Below are 17590 nucleotides of genomic sequence, written 5' to 3'. Positions count from 1 at the left end.
TGCCTGAGAAAGTGCTGATCAACCTGTCTGAGCAAAAGGCACACAGTTAACTAGCTCATTCTTTGTAGTGGGCACAATACCAAGACTCAAAAATCCCCTTGCTGAATTGTGCTTCACCCAACCAGATTGTGGTAATTTTGATGTGTGCCCTGAAGTGCCATCTTCTTCAGGAACTGACTCACAAAGAGACAGTTTTCCTAAGAACACCATTGCTGTCATTCAGTGGGTAGTTCATATCTCATGTGACCCATCTCATGAATGATCGAAACTGAGGGTCTTCACTAAATTCAGAAGCTGTGATGTTCTGTCTTAGGTCCATAGTTGCCTATGAAATCAACCCCTGGAGCCAATGGCTTTGTGAATGTGATCTACTAGAGGAAGTTATTCTGTCTGTAGACTAAAACTTGTGCTAGACCCATATTCATGTATTAAAATTGCCCTAGAAATAAACAGGTTTCTTTTCAAATTAATAAAACACATGGTTTTTTCTGAAGCAAAATATGAGTAACCATGGTGTGGAAAAATAGAGATAGGTCTCCCCAAATACAGTGTACCAGTATGGAGGCAGTTTCATGGAGTTTTTATACTAACAGAACAAAGAAAGTTGCTGTGGAATAAACTTTTTTATACACTGTGAATATTTGTACTCTCACTGGTTCAATAAAAAGCTGACTGGTCTATACCTGGGCAGGAGGAGGTTAGGCAGGACAACCAGACTAAGAGGAAGCTGAGAACAAGAAGGGGATAGTCAGGGGAGTCTCAAGCAGATATGGAGAGAAGCAAGATGAAAGTTCCATGCTGAAAGAAAACACCACCACGTGGCAGAAGTAAATAAGAAATAAGTAAATAAGGGTTAATTTAAGTTATAAGAATTAGTTAATAACAAGCATAAGTTAGTAGCCCAGCATTCATAATTAATAAATTGTCTCTGTGTGGTTATTTGGAAGCAGCTGACAGGATGGAAAATGCCCCCTACAAAAAGATGTAAATCAAGGCATTAAAAAAAAAACCATCCTCTGCATCAAGTAGAGTAATCGGATTTATGAGTCTCAGAGATCATCTGATAGCATTCTTAACCTTTCTACTGGGCATAATAGGGTTTTGTTAAGTAAATACATTTCAAATGTTTTTATATATTTATCAGCTCTGAGCAAAAAAAAATGGCTCTTTGAGGGGCTGAAGATAGCTGACAGAAATTCTAATTAGCTTCTCAGACCTGTAACAGTCTGAATTTTCACAGACATTGACATCGTAGTAAGTCACCCTTTGTAGATACGTCTCTTTTTCTCGAATCCTTTTATAGGGAGAAAGTGTTCCTGCTCAGGGCTCTGCTTCCCTTGTAATGGATACTGAACAATTCCTTCACGATCTAAAGACAGTCAGAAGGACACAGGACATATAGAGAGACACAGGAAGTAGTAAGGAGTGTTTTAGAAAAATTCACAGGAGCTTTTGGGCTGGAAGGAGAAATAGAGCAAAGAGGTCACTGGTTGTTTCTCTATCACTTCTCAGATCATTCAGATTTTCACCCCAATATCTGACTCCCAAGTTTTATTTAATAACAAAAAAATATAAGTAATCACTTCACTAGTCTCTCATTTTTAGGAAACACAAGATTTACTTCACTGATTACAAATCCAAAGATTCGTATTTCTTGTTGATTGACTAGAGAACAGAAGATAACTACCTGCTTTCGAACTTACGAATGTTTAGGACATTCTAATAGACTAGTTGAAAAAAATTTTAATTTTCTAAATCTATAAACATTTTAAAATAATATAACCATGTGACTGAGGTGTTTTTAACAAGGTAAAGATTAACAAGGGATAAACAATGGTACATTAGTTAACATATGTTTGTGACATGCAAGTGGGAGACATCCAAGGAATGAATAATTCTGCAAGAGGCAGTTTTAAATTCCAGCTTGTTTGACATCTTCAAGAACAAGATTTAAGTGGTTTTTAAACTTAAAGCAAAGAAAACCAGCCTACAAATCACAATCCCAGAGACAACAATGAGGACCCTAAGAGAGACATACATAGATCTAATCTACATGGGAAGTAAAAAAAAGACAAGATCTCCTGAGTAAATTGCGAGCATGGGGACCATGGGAGAGGGTTGAAGGGGAGGGGAGAGGATGGGAGGAGAGAAGAGAAAATTGTTTGACTCAATAAAATCAAGAAAAAAGAAAAAAAAAAGAAAAAGATTTAAGAGTCTCAAAGGATAAAGGGAAGAAATTTTAAATCTATCAGGCTGCAGCTTGACGGAAAACCAATCACTGGCAGATTTCTATCTTATATAGATTGTTAATGTAGATTTCCCTGAGGCATTTCCAAGCCCATGGGGGGAATAAAGGCTCTTGGCTGTTGACTTTGCTTTAGTGGGCAGGGATACCTGCTGTGTTTGTGAATTACTGTCTACTTAGAGGAAAGGAAACAGGCAGAAAGTTCCATTGACTATACTTTTCCTTGAATACAGTAATAATTTTTCTGGTGGTAACATGTCTTGGTTTCTCACACAGGGAGATAACTAACTAGGAACGTGTATAAAAAGAATGCGTAAAAATGAGTTTTGCATGATATCCTTTTGGGTAATTGTTCTGAGAGCCTGCTTGTTGGCTCCCGGCTGCTCAGTCCCAAAATAATCACTTAGAAACTATATTATTTAAATCATTGCTTGGCCCTTTAGCTCTAACTTCTTATTGGCTAAATCTTACATAATTTAACCCATTTCTAGTAATCTGTGTATCGCCACATGGCTGTGGTTCACTAGCTAAGTTTCTAGCATCTGTCTTTGGTGGGGCTACATGACTTCTTCCCAGCATTCAGTTTAGTTTTCCCAACCTAGCTAAGTTCTGCCTTGCTATAGGTCCAAAGTAGTTTCTTTATTAATCAATGGTAATCACAGCATACAGATGGAAATCCCGTATCAGGTAATCCTCTCTGAAATCTCTTTCTTTAAAAAATTATATTTGTGTTGATGTATTTTTGGTAGTTTGAATGTAATTGGCCCCAATAAGCTTATAGGGAGTGGTGCTACTAGGAGCTGTGGCTTTGGAGCATATGAGGATTTGTGGGAGGAAGTGTGTCACTATGGAGGCAAGCTTTGAGGTCTCATATAGACTCAAATCAGAACCAGTGTCTGAGACTGCTCCTTGTTACCTGTAGGGTCAAGATGGAGCTCCTTCTCCACTCTCAGTACCTTTTCTGCCTACATGCTGCCATGTCCCACCATGATGACAATGGACTAAATCTCTGAAACTGTAAGCCATCCAATTAAATGTTTTCCTTTATAAGAGTTGCCATGGTCATGGGTGTTATGATCTGCTGCTGGCTTGTCTTGTCACCTGGGTACCCTGTCCCTTTAAGAGACAAGCTCCACCCACTCCTTCCTTCTGCAGAAGCAAGTGGGTCTTCTGCCTCACCCAGCCTGTGCTCTATCTCTTTCCATCCCTCTTCTGAAGAGGTGGCTGCTGCCTCTCTCTCTCTCTCCCTTTCTCTCTCTCTTCTCCCCATCTCTCTCTGTCTATCTCTTCTCCCATCTACCATTTCCCCTTCTCATTCCCTTCCATAACCCACTAAATAAACTCTATACCTAAACTCCCTCTGCATGGTAATCTGTCTGTCTCTCACCCACATGGTCTCCCACCCACCTGGAACCTGCTGAGGCCTCAGGTGGTGGGGCCAGCTATACCTCATGGACTGCTGCCACTGCCCCTCAGGGAGCCACAGCCCCTTGGATAACCCACCACTGCCCCACTCAGGACATTTGTCACTTTAAAAGAATAGCAATGGTGTATCTTCACAATAATAGGAACCTTAAGCCAATATTCTTTGATGATTTTATACATGTATGTAGTACATCCTATGTAGTACATACTGGTTACATCCTTCTACCCTCTTTTTTTCCCTATTTTCCAACTAACCTTTTCCCTCTTTCTACTAAGTCCCCAGCCCACTTTCATATATCTTTGCTTATGCTTTCTGATCCACTTAGTGATCTATTACACTTAGGTCCCCTGGGTACATGTGTGAAATATCCGCTGGAGCAGAAACATCATATTCGTGGCTGCCTCACTAAAGATCTCCACTCTCATTTACTCTCCTGGATAAGATGTGGAGTCATGACTCTTCCCCAATCCATGACCGAATGTTTATTGGCTCAGTCTTGTACAAGCCCTATGCAGACAATAGAGTGTCTATAAGTTTATGAATGCCATACCCGTAAGACAGCATTTCACTGTCTTTCTCCTTATCTTTCTTCATATCATTGTCTTACATTCTCTCCCCCACACCTTCCACTATGTTCTCAGTGCTGTGAGAAGGGGATGGATAATATGTTTATACTGTTTAATGCTACCACTCAATAATCACTTAGTGTCAGCAACTCGACCAGCCCTAAGTCTCTGTTACACACTCTTCACTGCAAAAGAAGCGCCTTTGATGAGGCTGAGGACAGCTCTTGTCCACAGGTATAAACATATATTTCTAAGAGGCCCACTGCCTGCTGCCATATGACCCGCTACCACTGCTTGGGGACATACAGCATTTCTGCTGCCTATTGCCACCAGGAATCCTGCAGCATTCTTAGGTTTTTTTTTTTTTTTTTTTTTTGGTTTTTCGAGACAGGGTTTCTCTGTGGCTTTGGAGCCTGTCCTGGAACTAGCTCTTGTAGACCAGGCTGGTCTCGAACTCACAGAGATCCACCTGCCTCTGCCTCCCGAGTGCTGGGATTAAAGGCGTGCGCCACCATCGCCCGGCACATTCTTAGTTTTTCTATTACAGTGATCTCATGTCCTGCTGCCTGCTGCGCCTCTCAGGGATCCCCAGCATTTTATTAATCCATTACAAAGACTGCACCCTTTCCCTATGAAGTCTTAAAGGTACACCTTTTGTCCATCTCTACTACAGAATTGCACTCTAAGGCCAGGCTTGTTAAAGGCCTTTTGTTTGAAAGACAGTCTTTACCTCTCTCCAATCCCCTCCCCCTTTCCTTATCCAAAACCTAATTAAGAGCAAAGAAAGTTACTGCAAAATTAATTACTCAGAAAGAGTGAAAATTTGCTGTGAGAGGCCAGGAGATTAGCCTGGGTTAATATAGGTATACTGAAAGACCCCTGGTGTGGGGAGACTCTCACCCAAGTCTCAGGATAACACGACCCCCCCCCAGTAACTCATGAGAGACTGTCCTTGCTGCAATCATACGAGGCTTTAATCGATGAGATGAGATGGGAACCAGTGCACTGGGGCCGAGACTCATAACCCACGCAGGGGAAGAGTTCGACCCGGAGTGACCGAGAGTAGGGGTTTTTAAGGGAAGAAACCACAGCCCAGTGATCCAAAAGGGGCAGGGAGGGTGTCACAGAAAATCACAAGGGGGCAACTCCCATTCCTGCCTCTCAAGATCACTCAAGGTCATAATCAGCTAGTTCCTGAAACACAATATTCCAAAAATACCAATGATAATCACAAGGGGGAAACTCCCTGTTTCTCAAGATTAATCTCAAGATTACAATCTAACTTTATCTTCAGTTAGTTCCTGAAACACAGTCACTGAAATGGCTAATCCTAGATTTTTGATTCTTCTCTTTCTGCTTAGATTTTTGGCTATTTCTTCCCACTTTGGGGGGGGGGGCGGTGTGTGTGCAGGAAACCTGGATTTATACAGGGCTCTCTTTGGGGATACTTGGATTTATCCAGGTCTTTCAATACAGTGTTATGTCCTACCAACCCTCCTTAGCCTTGGTACACAGCACACCAAAAGCCAGATTGCCTTAAACAGTAACAATATCACTACACTTAGCCTTCATCAGACGGTTTGCTTTAGTTGATCTAAGGAGGTCTTTGAATATGAGTGTTAAAAAGTAATGCAAATGTTTAGGTGACCTTAAATGACTGTAAACTTTAAATTTTAACATACTGTTCTAGTTAGCTCTCTGTTGTTGTTATATATATATATATATATATATATATATATATATATATCAGGATCAAAAAGCAACTTGAGGAGGAAGGGGTCTATGACATCTTAGAATTTCTAAGACACAATCCATCACCAAGAGAAGTCAATGCAGGAATACTGAGCAAGAACCTACAGGCAGAAACTGAAACAGAAATTGTGGGAAAATGCTGCTTACTGGCTTGCTCTCTGTGACTTCCTCAGACTGCTTTCTCATATAGTCCAGGACCGCCTGCCCAAGATTGGCACCACCAGCAGTGGGCTGTGGCCTCCCATATAAGTCATCAGTCAAGACTATGCCCCCACAGAAATGCTTATGGGATAGTCCAGTGGAGTTAATTCCACGACTGAGGTTTCCTCTTCCCAGGTGACTCTAACCTGTGTCAGGCTGATTAAAACTAACTTGCACAAGGACCTTATTTTTTCAGCCATAGATTCTTTTTAAAGAAAAATGCTGAGAAGTTGCTAAAGAGTGATCAAAACTGACTTTCAAGAATCCGAATATTTGAATTTAGCACAGAAGCACAGTAGATGCTAAATAGAAGTTACAGTCAATGAACTGCTTTAAAGGAGGATAGACGAGCTAAAATAGAGCACTTAAGTCAAGGGTGGCACGTCTTTCTTCTAGGACACTGTTAGCATTGTGGGGGCCAGCAAAAAGTGTGGGCAGGTCACCCAAAGGAATTTCTTTACTTCCAACCATTATCACCTGCCAAAGTAAAACTTTAGCCATAGATAAATTTAAATAGAGGCCTGAGTCTCAGTAGTTTACTCTGAAGCAATACCTGGTTACAGGAAGCACCACAAACTGAGATTACCTGATCACCGCCCAAGAACAGTCCATTCAAAGGAGATGCCTAACCTTCCAACCACTGTAGATGGGATCACCTGCCAGCACACACTCCTCAGGACACCCCTGGATAAATGTCAGTCAATCAAGGGTCCTAAATCTTAGAAACCCCTCATACCCATGTTTACTACTATAAAACCCAATTCTAACTGTGCTTGGGGCTCTCCATTTATTTCAATGCATTGGACATGCAGAGAGACCGAGTTTGCAAACTTGATTAAAATAAAGGTTCTTTGCTTTTACATACAGGACTTGGAGTCCTTGTTGGCATTTGCGGGACTTCGTGGATTTGGGCATAACAGCTTATGACTCATTAAATCCCTCTGCAGTTTTGCATATATGTGTAAAGTACGTTGCAAAGTACTTGGAAGACAATTTTAGACCTGAAATTAGCCTGTAATCTCCACCTTCGCAATGACCATGTTAGGGAATGCTGGGAGTTGTAGTTCTAGATTATACTCTAAATTAACCTGTAAGCCACACTTTTCTAAGAACCAAGTAACTTGCTGGGATTCTGGGAGTCATTGTTCTTAAAAAAAATAACTGTAGACCGCCTTGGCGAGTTACTCTGTCTAAGGTCTGTAACTCTCCTGGCTGGTCAGTTATTCCAGGGTCACGGAGAGGTACTACCTGAAAGACATGGGCTGGTGAGAAGAAGGAGGCTAGGCAGATTTGTCGAAGCCTCCATTTATTAGAGTCATTGTTACAGCTTATATAGCCCCTGGATGAGGAGCTTGGGGGGCTGGGGCATGGGATCTTGCCACGTGGTCCACACCGGTCACGTAGGCCAAGAGGTTACGATTGGTCAGGTCACGATTCCTCTGCCAGGAGTTCACAAGTTGACACACTTAGTTCTCTAGATAGTTAGAGAATGAGGCGGGTTCCGCTAACAGATAGCTCTCTATTAACAGACAATTTGGGTGTGGGATAGGCTTTGTCAATAAAACAATTCTCAATACAATTGGGAAGTGGAGCCCTCTGCAAACTTCTCAGGGCAATGCTTTCTATAATAATTTGGGGGGGGGGGGGGAATGGCTCCTGACAAATAACAACAAAGCCACATGGGGAAGTATGGTATGGGTTTTGTTCATATAAGCCTCACTAACACATGCCTTAAGGCCACACAGCTGGGGAGTTTTCAGGTGGTATCCTAACCAAGTTCTGTTTTGGTCAGTATTTAAATTTTTAACAAAAGCTTACTTAAACTCAGCCAAAAAGGAGGAATTGGTATTTTTGGAGAATTTCAGGATTAGCACCATGCCTGGGACTTGTGCTAGTTGTTGCCCCATCCTGGTCACTTCAGAAAAGAATGAGAGTTCCCTGAGCTCAGGATCTAATGTAACACTAGCTCTGACAGATCCTGTTCATGCTAGACTAGGGAAGGCTGAAGAGGAACTCCAGTAGTGTTGTTGACCACATAAGTTTATAGGGACCTGTATTAGTAGGAGGTATGGCTTTGTTGGAGGAAGTGTATCACTGTGGAGGCAGGCTTAAAGGTCTCACATATGCTCAATCCACACCCAGTGTCGCAGTTTACTGCCTGTTGCCTGCGAATCAAAAATGTAGAATTTTCAGCTCCTCCAGCACCATATCTGCCTGCATAGTGCCATGTCCCACTATGATAACTGATTAAAACGCTGAACTATAAGCCACCCAACCAAATATTTTCCTTTATGCCACGGTCATGGCATTTCTTCACAGCAATAGAAACCCTAACTAAGACAAGTAGACTGCTTCCTGCAAAGCAGATGGTTGTGGAACAGAACTTAGTGTGGAAGGAACAGGGGAAATCCAAGGTTATGCATCCAAAGGTGCTTCTTAAGAAGGTGGATTACCAAAAAGCAAGGAGATAAAAGTTGTTTAAAGAGTTATTTTGCTTGACTGAAAGAGTAGATGGAAAGAGGAAAAGGAAGAAAAGCACTGACTGCCATGAATGATTGATGTAGGGAGATTAGGATTTCAAAGAATGAGAGGGGCCCCATCCAGATTTTACATTTGGTGGGTACAGATTTAGGTGGATAGGTCCTCACACTCCATGAGCTGAACAATTACAAGTACATAATTGTCCTCATGAGACCTCCTCTGACCTGCAGCTCTTGCTTGCAGTTGTTGGTCAGAACCACATTAATATCTTTTTAAATTACTTCATACTTATTATTATCAGCATATAAGTGTGTGTGTGTGTGTGTGTGTGTGTGTGTGTGTGTGTGTGCATACCAGAGTACATGTAAAGGGTTCAGAGAGTAATTATGTTCTGTCTTTTCTCTTCATCCTTTTTATGGTTTAGGGACTCAAACTCAGGTCACTAGATTGCTCTTACCCACTGAGCCCTCTCACCAGATTCTTTTGACCTGACATTTTGTCGCTCACAGCCAGGCTGGGCAGGACTTAATTCCTTTGCTGCTTTTAGAGGGAACAACAAAAATAAACAAAAATAAAACCTCTTTGTTTCACATGTGATTTCATTCTCTGTTTGAAAGTGCATAGTCTGGTTCAGTTTCTAATTGTACTCATGGAAATGGGGTCATATTTCATACCTGTACCTACTGATGACAAACATTTGGATAAACTTGTCAGATATCATTTAAGTTTTCTTCATAATTTATTGCTAAAAGGACAGATGTGTAGGAGGTCCTTCTGTCTATATGTTGTTTTCATTGGTTAATAAAGGAACTACTTTGGGCCTATAGCAGAGCTGTGGGGAAACAGAGTTAGGTGGGGAAAACTAAAATTAATGCTGGGAGGAGGAAGGCAGTCAGAGAGATACCACAGAGCCTCCGGAGTTAGATGTGCTAAAACTTTACTGGTAGGCCACGACCTCATGGTGATATACAGTCACAGGCTTTCAACCATTCTGAAATTCACATGCCTATGTCGACAGCACACTATGAAGAAGGTAATAAAAGTCACGTATGTAGAATGTCATAGGTGCTTTTAGTCTCAGAGTAATAAGCAAATATGAGGTTGTATTCTTATTACTATTGGTTGCAAATAGTTCAGTAGAGTGAATGAAAGATAAGAACCTGGTGCTGCTATTCAAATATATGTCGGGGCTCAAAATTCAAGAAAAAACTGCAGAGATGGTAGAAAAACTGTTTCATTGATATAGCAGCAGTACCAGCAAGAACAAGTCCCAAACAATGCAAACAACAGTGAACTCTCTTTCTCTCCCTCTGACTCTCCCTTAATCTCTTTCCCCTTCTCTTCCTTCACTGTTATTTAATGTATCCCCCATCTTATGTGAAATTCAAAAGACAAGAAGTAAAATCCCTTTGCTTCTATTTCTCACCATTTGTTTTTATAGGTGTGTTAATGGAGTTTGCCACCATGTTTAATGGTGAATACATTAATGAAAATTACAACAGACATCTTCTGCTAGCCTAAAACACAGTCAGTTAATCCTGACAAACAACATCTACAACCTTCCAATTTAGAGCTTGTGACTAACATTTAGGGGAAAAAAATCTTTCCATCTTCTGGTTGTTGAGCTAACATTGTGAAACAAAAAGTAACACACAAAAATAAAATAAAATAAAATATTTTTTAAAAAAATTAAAAAGTGACACAGAATTAACTTAGTTTAGCATTTACATTTACTTGTGCTTAAAAGTTAAAAGTCAAATAAAAAAAAAAAAACCTGCTTCCTGTATGTAAAAGTGCTGTCATGTAAACCACACACACACACACATGGCATCCAATGGAAAAAACAGTAGTAAAAATAGGACTGTGTCTCCTCTGTCCGGCAGCTTGTTTTCCCACAGCATGGAGAAAGCTAAAGTCAGATGTAATTAAATGGACTAAAGCTCTACCAGTGACTTTTGAACCACTGGAATTAACAAAATCAATCCTCATAAATTAAACTCCATCATCCAAAGCGCTGTGGAGCAAGCAGTTGGGGTTGTGCTAACACAGCAGTCTAAACGCTACTGTCTGGTCCTTCCTGCATGGCTGTGTAAAACTCCATCTGGCCCTCGAGACCGCACATTATAATACATGGTTTCTTTTTTATTCTACACTTTAGGCTGACATCTGGTGGTCCAGAGGAGCGGCGAGTAACGCTTCCCTGTGTGTTTGCTGGAGCACGAGGGCTGCATTTCTCAGGTTCGCCTTTGTCTCTCTGAAGTGCTTGAAATTGCCACCAAACCCGTTAATTACATGGAAATTCACGGTGAATGACAATTTGAACAGCAGAATAATAAGGGTGAAGAAAGTGACCTTCACGTGATAAATTATATACATATAAGTACACGAAGTTGGCTAGAAAGCATCAATAGAAAGCCCCCATATCCCGGCCAATTAGACCCACTCCAAAAGGGGACTATTTAATGGCACCACACTGGGTGTCAGAATGGGAAATTGGTAGACATAAGATTTCTTTCTTTCCTTCTCCTTGCTAGATTATTTAGAGAAGAAGAATGAAGGGGAATGAGGGGAGGGGTGGCAGGACCTACTGTGCACCCACAGAAAATTGTTTAAACAGGCGTAAGAAACATTCAGGAGCATTTAGCCTGTTCTCCCCTTTGGGAAGAAGAGGACGCTACCATTTAGCAGCAGTCCAGATGGCAAATCACAATAGTGGAACAATGCCCCAGCCCTGTGCCTGTAATATTAAGGAAAACCCTTCAAATATCTCCAATTAATCTACTGTGGTGTGTTCCACTAATCACCAAATCCTAGGAGAAGAGAGCTCTCCCTTGTCAGCCTCATGATTGCACAGCGGCTCCTACAATTTACCAAGGCAACAAATGACACGCCCCTCTAGACTTGACAGACCCAGCTTGCCTGTACCATACCGTAGCGTTCTTGATGAATGATGTCAAAGTGGTGTTTGTGCATTCAGACCGACAATTTTTTCCTGTCATTTGCAGTGATTGTAAATAGCGTAGGAAATAAATGCACCACGTGGGCGTTCGGCTGTGTGACCATAATCACACACTGTTTTGGACGGACAGATTATAAGCAAAGCTCCCTGTTATAAAAATCAGCCACAAAATACAATGCAGGGAATAAGCAAAGAAAGGCTTTAACTGAGCCAGGAGAGTGCGCACTGAGCACTTGCCTTGGTCTCTGCTTCCACTTAACCTTTGACTCTGAAGAAGGCTATAGGAAAGGAGTGCCAATTACCTGTACTTTTTGATGCAAAGCCAAGTCCTACAGGAGGCAGGCTTGAGCAGAGGATGTTTAGTCTCATAAAGGTCACCGGAAAAAATCAAAGGAAATTGCTTTCAGTTGCTACACATCCAGGCTGAAGTGGGCTGGTGACAGGAAAAGATTTGTGCACACCCTTTGTCATTTCAAAAGTTTAGTTTTAATGAGAAGATATAATCTCTTTTAGGACAGATTTGACTTTCTCTGGATACACTTATATAAACCTTAAAAGGGAAAGAATGGACATGTGCTTTGTATTAGAGGCTGGATTTCAAATGCCCTCCACAGGGCATGTGTCAAAAGTTTGCTCCTGAGTATGCAGTGCTATTGGGAGGTGGTTGAACCTTCAGGAGCTGCCGGCTAGTGAGGGAGGATAAATCATAGCAGCAAAGACCCCGGGCCCTTCACTTTCCATTCTGCTTCCCTTGTATAATTGGGTGGAAGCCTGCTGTATGGTATGCTCCATCCTACCAGGCTCTGCATTCCCATAGATCAGAAGCTATACAACCAGGCCACCATGGACCAAACCTACTGAAATACCCACTGTGAAGAAACCTTTCCTACTTATATATACATTTTCTCAGGTATTTTGTCATAATAGAAAGTTGACTTAAGGGGCTGGAGAGATGGCTCAGTGGTTAAGAGCATTGCCTGCTCTTCCAAAGGTCCTGAGTTCAGTTCCCAGCAACCACATGGTGGCTTCCAACCATCTGTAAAGAAATCTGGCACCCTCTTCTGGCCTTCAGGCATACACACAGAATATTGTATACATAATAAATAAATAAATATTTTTTTAAAAAAAGAAAGTTGACTTAAATTTTCTTAAAAAATGTGCATGTTTAGAATAGCTACAATTAATTGCTACTGGTAGCTGAGGTCTGAGATGGGTGTTCTCATGTTCTTGGCATCTTCTTCAAGAAAAGAAATGGGCAGACAGCTTAAAAAGTATCAACATGCTTTATTCAGAGCAAAGGCATAGTATAGATCAAAGAAAAATAGCATTGTCGCCGGGCGGTGGTGGCGCACGCCTTTAATCCCAGCACTTGGGAGGCAGAGGCAGGCGGATCTCTGTGAATTCGAGACCAGCCTGGTCTACAGAGCTAGTTCCAGGACAGGCTCCAAAACCACAGAGAAACCCTGTCTCGAAAAAACCAAAAAAAAAAAAAAAGAAAAGAAAAGAAAGAAAAATAGCATTGTCAAGAATGACAGCAGGCCCCGTGAGTGAGAGCATTCAAGGGTCCCATGCTTTGCCTGAGTCGTCTTGTGGTCTAAATGGAAGAGAGCCTGGTTAGTTTCTACAGGATATAGTTTGAATGGATCTTTGTTTTGATGGACAGATTTAAATTATATAACTTCTCTTATTGTGCATATCCCATAATGCACATGATTTTAATCATATACATATCCAATTATTTATAGGACAAAGTCAGTAAATAAGAGGTTTTCAGTAAAGTTCACTAAGAAGACACTGTTTGCATTGTTGTATATTCACCAAAACCAACCTTAGGCAAATCAGCCCTTGTTCTCTCATGTTTGGTCATAACTGAAGTGTGACTGAATAGGATTTGTGTTGTTAATAGGAAAAGAAACCTATCTCACTGTTAGGTTTAGGATGTGCATGCAGCTCAATTCAGGTGGAGGTCCAGAGTTCGGGTCTCCGGATGCCAGGTGCATTAGAAAAGGGATGTGTATATCCTAAAACAAGTGGAGACCCAGGTTGCTGAGACATTCCCAATGCTTGCCTGCACCTTCACCATCAGCTAGGCAGGCAACGCAATGTAGGACCCATCCATGACAAGCTCAATAGAGGCCTGAGTCTCAGTAATTTACCCTAAGGCAATACCTGGTCCCAAGAAAGACCACAAACTGAGACTACTGAGGTATCATCCAGGAACAGACCATCCAAAGGAAATTACTAATGTTCCAACCATTGTAGATAGGATCACCTGCCAGCACACATCCATCACTCTTCACCAGGACACCCCTAGACAAATGTCAGTCAATCAGGGATCCTGAAACTTAGAAATTCCTCATCCTCATCTTTGGTACTGTAAAACCCAACCCTAACTGAGCTCGGAGCTCTCCAACTACTCTAAGATAATGGACACACAGAGAGTCCGAGTTTGAAAACTTGTATTAAAGAATAAAGGCTCTTTGCTTTTACATACAGGGCCCTGCTGTGGGACAATGGTCTGTATCCTTTCAATTATATTTTAAATAAATGCTGATTGGCCAGTAGTCAGGCAAGAAGTATAGATGGGACAACCAGGCAGGAAGTAGAAGCAGGGTAAGGAGAACAGAAGAATTCTTGGAAGAGGAAAGCTCTTTCAGAAGTCGTGACCCAGCCCTAGAAGAAGTAGGATGTGACTGTCTTGCTGAATAAGGTACCAAGCCACATGGCTAACAAAGAGAAGAATAATGGGCTAATATAAGTTGTAAGAGTTAATAAGAATTCTGAGCTAATGGGCCAATCAGTTTATAACTAATGTAGACCTCTGTGTGATTTCTTTGGGACTTAACGATTGCGGGAACTGGGCATAACAAAAACTCTGACAACGTGGCTCAGTCTCCTGGATGGTTTCTGGGAGACTCTGTGATCTGGGCCTAACACCCAGTAGATGTCATTTAATGGAGACATAAGGTTAAGGGTGAGGGCACAATGATTGTAGAGAAAAATCAAAGTATGTTGTGGATTCTGCATGAATCATGAAAGAATGAGACCTAGGTTGTTGGATACTGGCTTGGGCTTTGGAGACTTCCTGAGTATAAATGCTTTCAGGAAATTACCTTCAGAATTGTCTCATTTTTGTTTGTTCATAACATGTATAATAATACCTATTTATGGGGTAAAATATGATATTTAGATATGTCTATATTGTAATGGTCTGTCCTGTCCCTTTAAGAGACAAGCCCTGCCTACTCCCTCCTCTGTCCACCACCAAGACAGGCAGATCTTTCTTCTACTTACAGTCTGAGTTTCTTTCCTTTTCTGTCTTTCTCCCAAAAAGGTAAATGCTGTCATGGCTCCACCCACCCTCTCTCTGCCTTTCTGCTCTTATCACTTCTTCCCTTTCCCCCTTTCCCCTCCATAACCCACTAAATAAATACCCAACCTCACTCTGCATGGCGTGCCTATCCATTTTGGTCTCTCACCCACTATGCAGCTCCCTGCCCAGGCTCCTTGCCTGGGATGGCTGCCTTAGTGGCCCACCATGGTCTTGTGTTTGCTGCCCACTTCTGCCACTCAGGGAATGGCGGCACTGTTATATTTTTACCATTACATGACCATATGACCTGGTAAGACACCAAATCTCAGAGCCCCTTGAGCAAGAAAGAGTGTAATGGTCAGAGGACTCTTAGGGGGTATTTCAACTGAGATATTCCAGGTCCCCATACTCGAGGTTCCCGGGGCTCTTTTTGATCAATTACTGTCCATATAACACTGTCTGACAGCTCTACCCCAACAGTAAACAAATTAGGAAGTTGCTTGGTCTGTCCCCTTGGGAGGTAAGTCTTTGTTGATTCGGCTTCTATTTGGACACATAGGAGAGGTGAAACATAACTGTTAATCCAGGATCCGGGAACCATGTGATACATCACTGGATCCCTCTATCTGTTCAGCAGGTGAATGAATGTGAGGTAGCCACACCTGGTTCTCTCTCTGTCTCTCCCTGTCTCTGTCTCTCTCTCTCTCTGTCTCTGTGTGTGTGTGTGTGTGTGTTCTATCAGTTTTGTTTCGCAGTATTGACCAGCTTCTTTCTCTAATGTACAACCTTCCCTCCACCCAACTTAAAACTCATGCTCTCTCCTGTTCGGAACCTGAATCCTTTTGGTTCTGCTAGATCACCCAGAGAAAACAAACAAACAAACCCCTCCATCTGTCCCACTCCAGGAGCAGAAATGCTCACTTATTTTGTTCCTTGACACCTGTTTACAGTCAGGATTGGTCCTGCTATGTGGAGGTGGGAAGTGGTTGGGCCTCTCAATCAAGGACCCCTGCCATCTGAGTTGAGAGCACAAGGAGAGGGAGAAATAATTCTCTTAGGTGAGCATTCCCTCTGTTGTGCCTACTCTAAGCAGCCCCAGGGAAGGGGAAAAGTTCCCCTGGCCTCAGCCCAAAGGAAAAGAGAAAGCTCCACTCTTTTCTCTTTCATGATTTATGTCTCATTTTTTAGTCAGTTATTGGTAAAAGCCACCATGTTCTGAAAAAGTTTAAAAACACACTGCACCTGGGCTGGGCACAGGGATTACTGTCAGACAGCACAGCCTGGACAGAGCCAGAACAGATATTTTTCCCTTCTTTCCAACACTGATCAAGGAGACTTTAAACAATTGTCACTAAGTATTTTTTAGAAAGATTAAAGAAAGCTGCTGAAAATTTTTGCCACCCAGGAAGCCCCAGGTATAGTTTTTTTAAGTTATAAAAGCTAAAAAAAAATTTAATGGTATAAGCAGGTCCCAATTGCTGGGGGTAGCTCAAAGGTTGTATAACAGCTGAGAACTGATTGAGACAAGCTCCTTTATATAAATTAAATGCCCCTATCATCTTCTCTGATGATGAAACACAGACTTAGAGATACCCAGCAAAATTTTGATGTCTTACCCTCTACCGGGACACTCTCTTCTAATGAAAGTTCTGTTTCCAATCAAAAGATTTCAGGTATGAAAGGACCTAGGTACAGCTGGATATTGCTGCCTCCGGAAACCAGAGTTTGTGGAATTCCCAAGGCCTCTATGCACCAACACATAGGAGGGGCACTAAATCGCTAATCTGGACTGAGGCAGAAAAAGGCATTTGAGACTTTAAAAATAGCCCTGACTTACACTCTAGCCCTAAAATTTCCAGATGTTGCAAAACCTTCCCATCTGTTTGTCCATAAAACAAAATACAAAAGGGGTTACAATCCAAATTTTGGGGTCATGGAAATGCCCTAAAACATATCTGTCCAAACAATTACACCCAGTAGCCACAGCATGGCTGACCCAAGAACTGTGGGGGTTATGGCTAGTTTAATGAAAGAAGGCAAACAAGTTAACATGGGTAAAGATTTTATGCTCATAGCACTCCATGACACAGCAGAAGCCCTCCTCTGAGGAGCACTAGAACGCTATCTGTCTAACAAATATGTAACCCAGGACCAAACCCTACTCCAGGCCTACCCTCAAGTCCAGTTTGAGAAATCCACTGTCATCAATTCTGCTGCCAGATGACATACATGCTCATCCTTGACTGTCAGGAAATGAAAGATGAAACCAGGTTCATGGCAGCTATAGTATTAGTTACTTTAACTGAAACAACCTGGGCCAAATCCAGGGTATGATTTATAGAGAATAAAGGCTTTTCACTGCTGGGGGAAAGGGCATTAAAAAAATCTTAGCTCTCCTACAGGCTATTTGGCTTTGTCTACAAATGATTGTCCCCCCACTGCTGAGCTGCTGGCCTGTCTGCTGATGGAAAGGCAACTCTAAAATCAGTGGGACTGAAAGACCCCCAGTGTGGGGAGACTCCCAATCAAGTCTTGGGTTAACACGACCCCCCAAGAACTCATGAGAGACTGTCATTGCTGCAATCACACAAGGTTTATTGACAGGAACCAGTGCTGGGACCGACATTCATATCTCACGCAGGGAAGG

The sequence above is a fragment of the Chionomys nivalis genome, chromosome 1, assembly GCF_950005125.1.
Source record: "Chionomys nivalis chromosome 1, mChiNiv1.1, whole genome shotgun sequence".
NCBI lineage: Eukaryota > Metazoa > Chordata > Mammalia > Rodentia > Cricetidae > Chionomys > Chionomys nivalis.
This window is presented reverse-complemented; position numbering follows the sequence as displayed.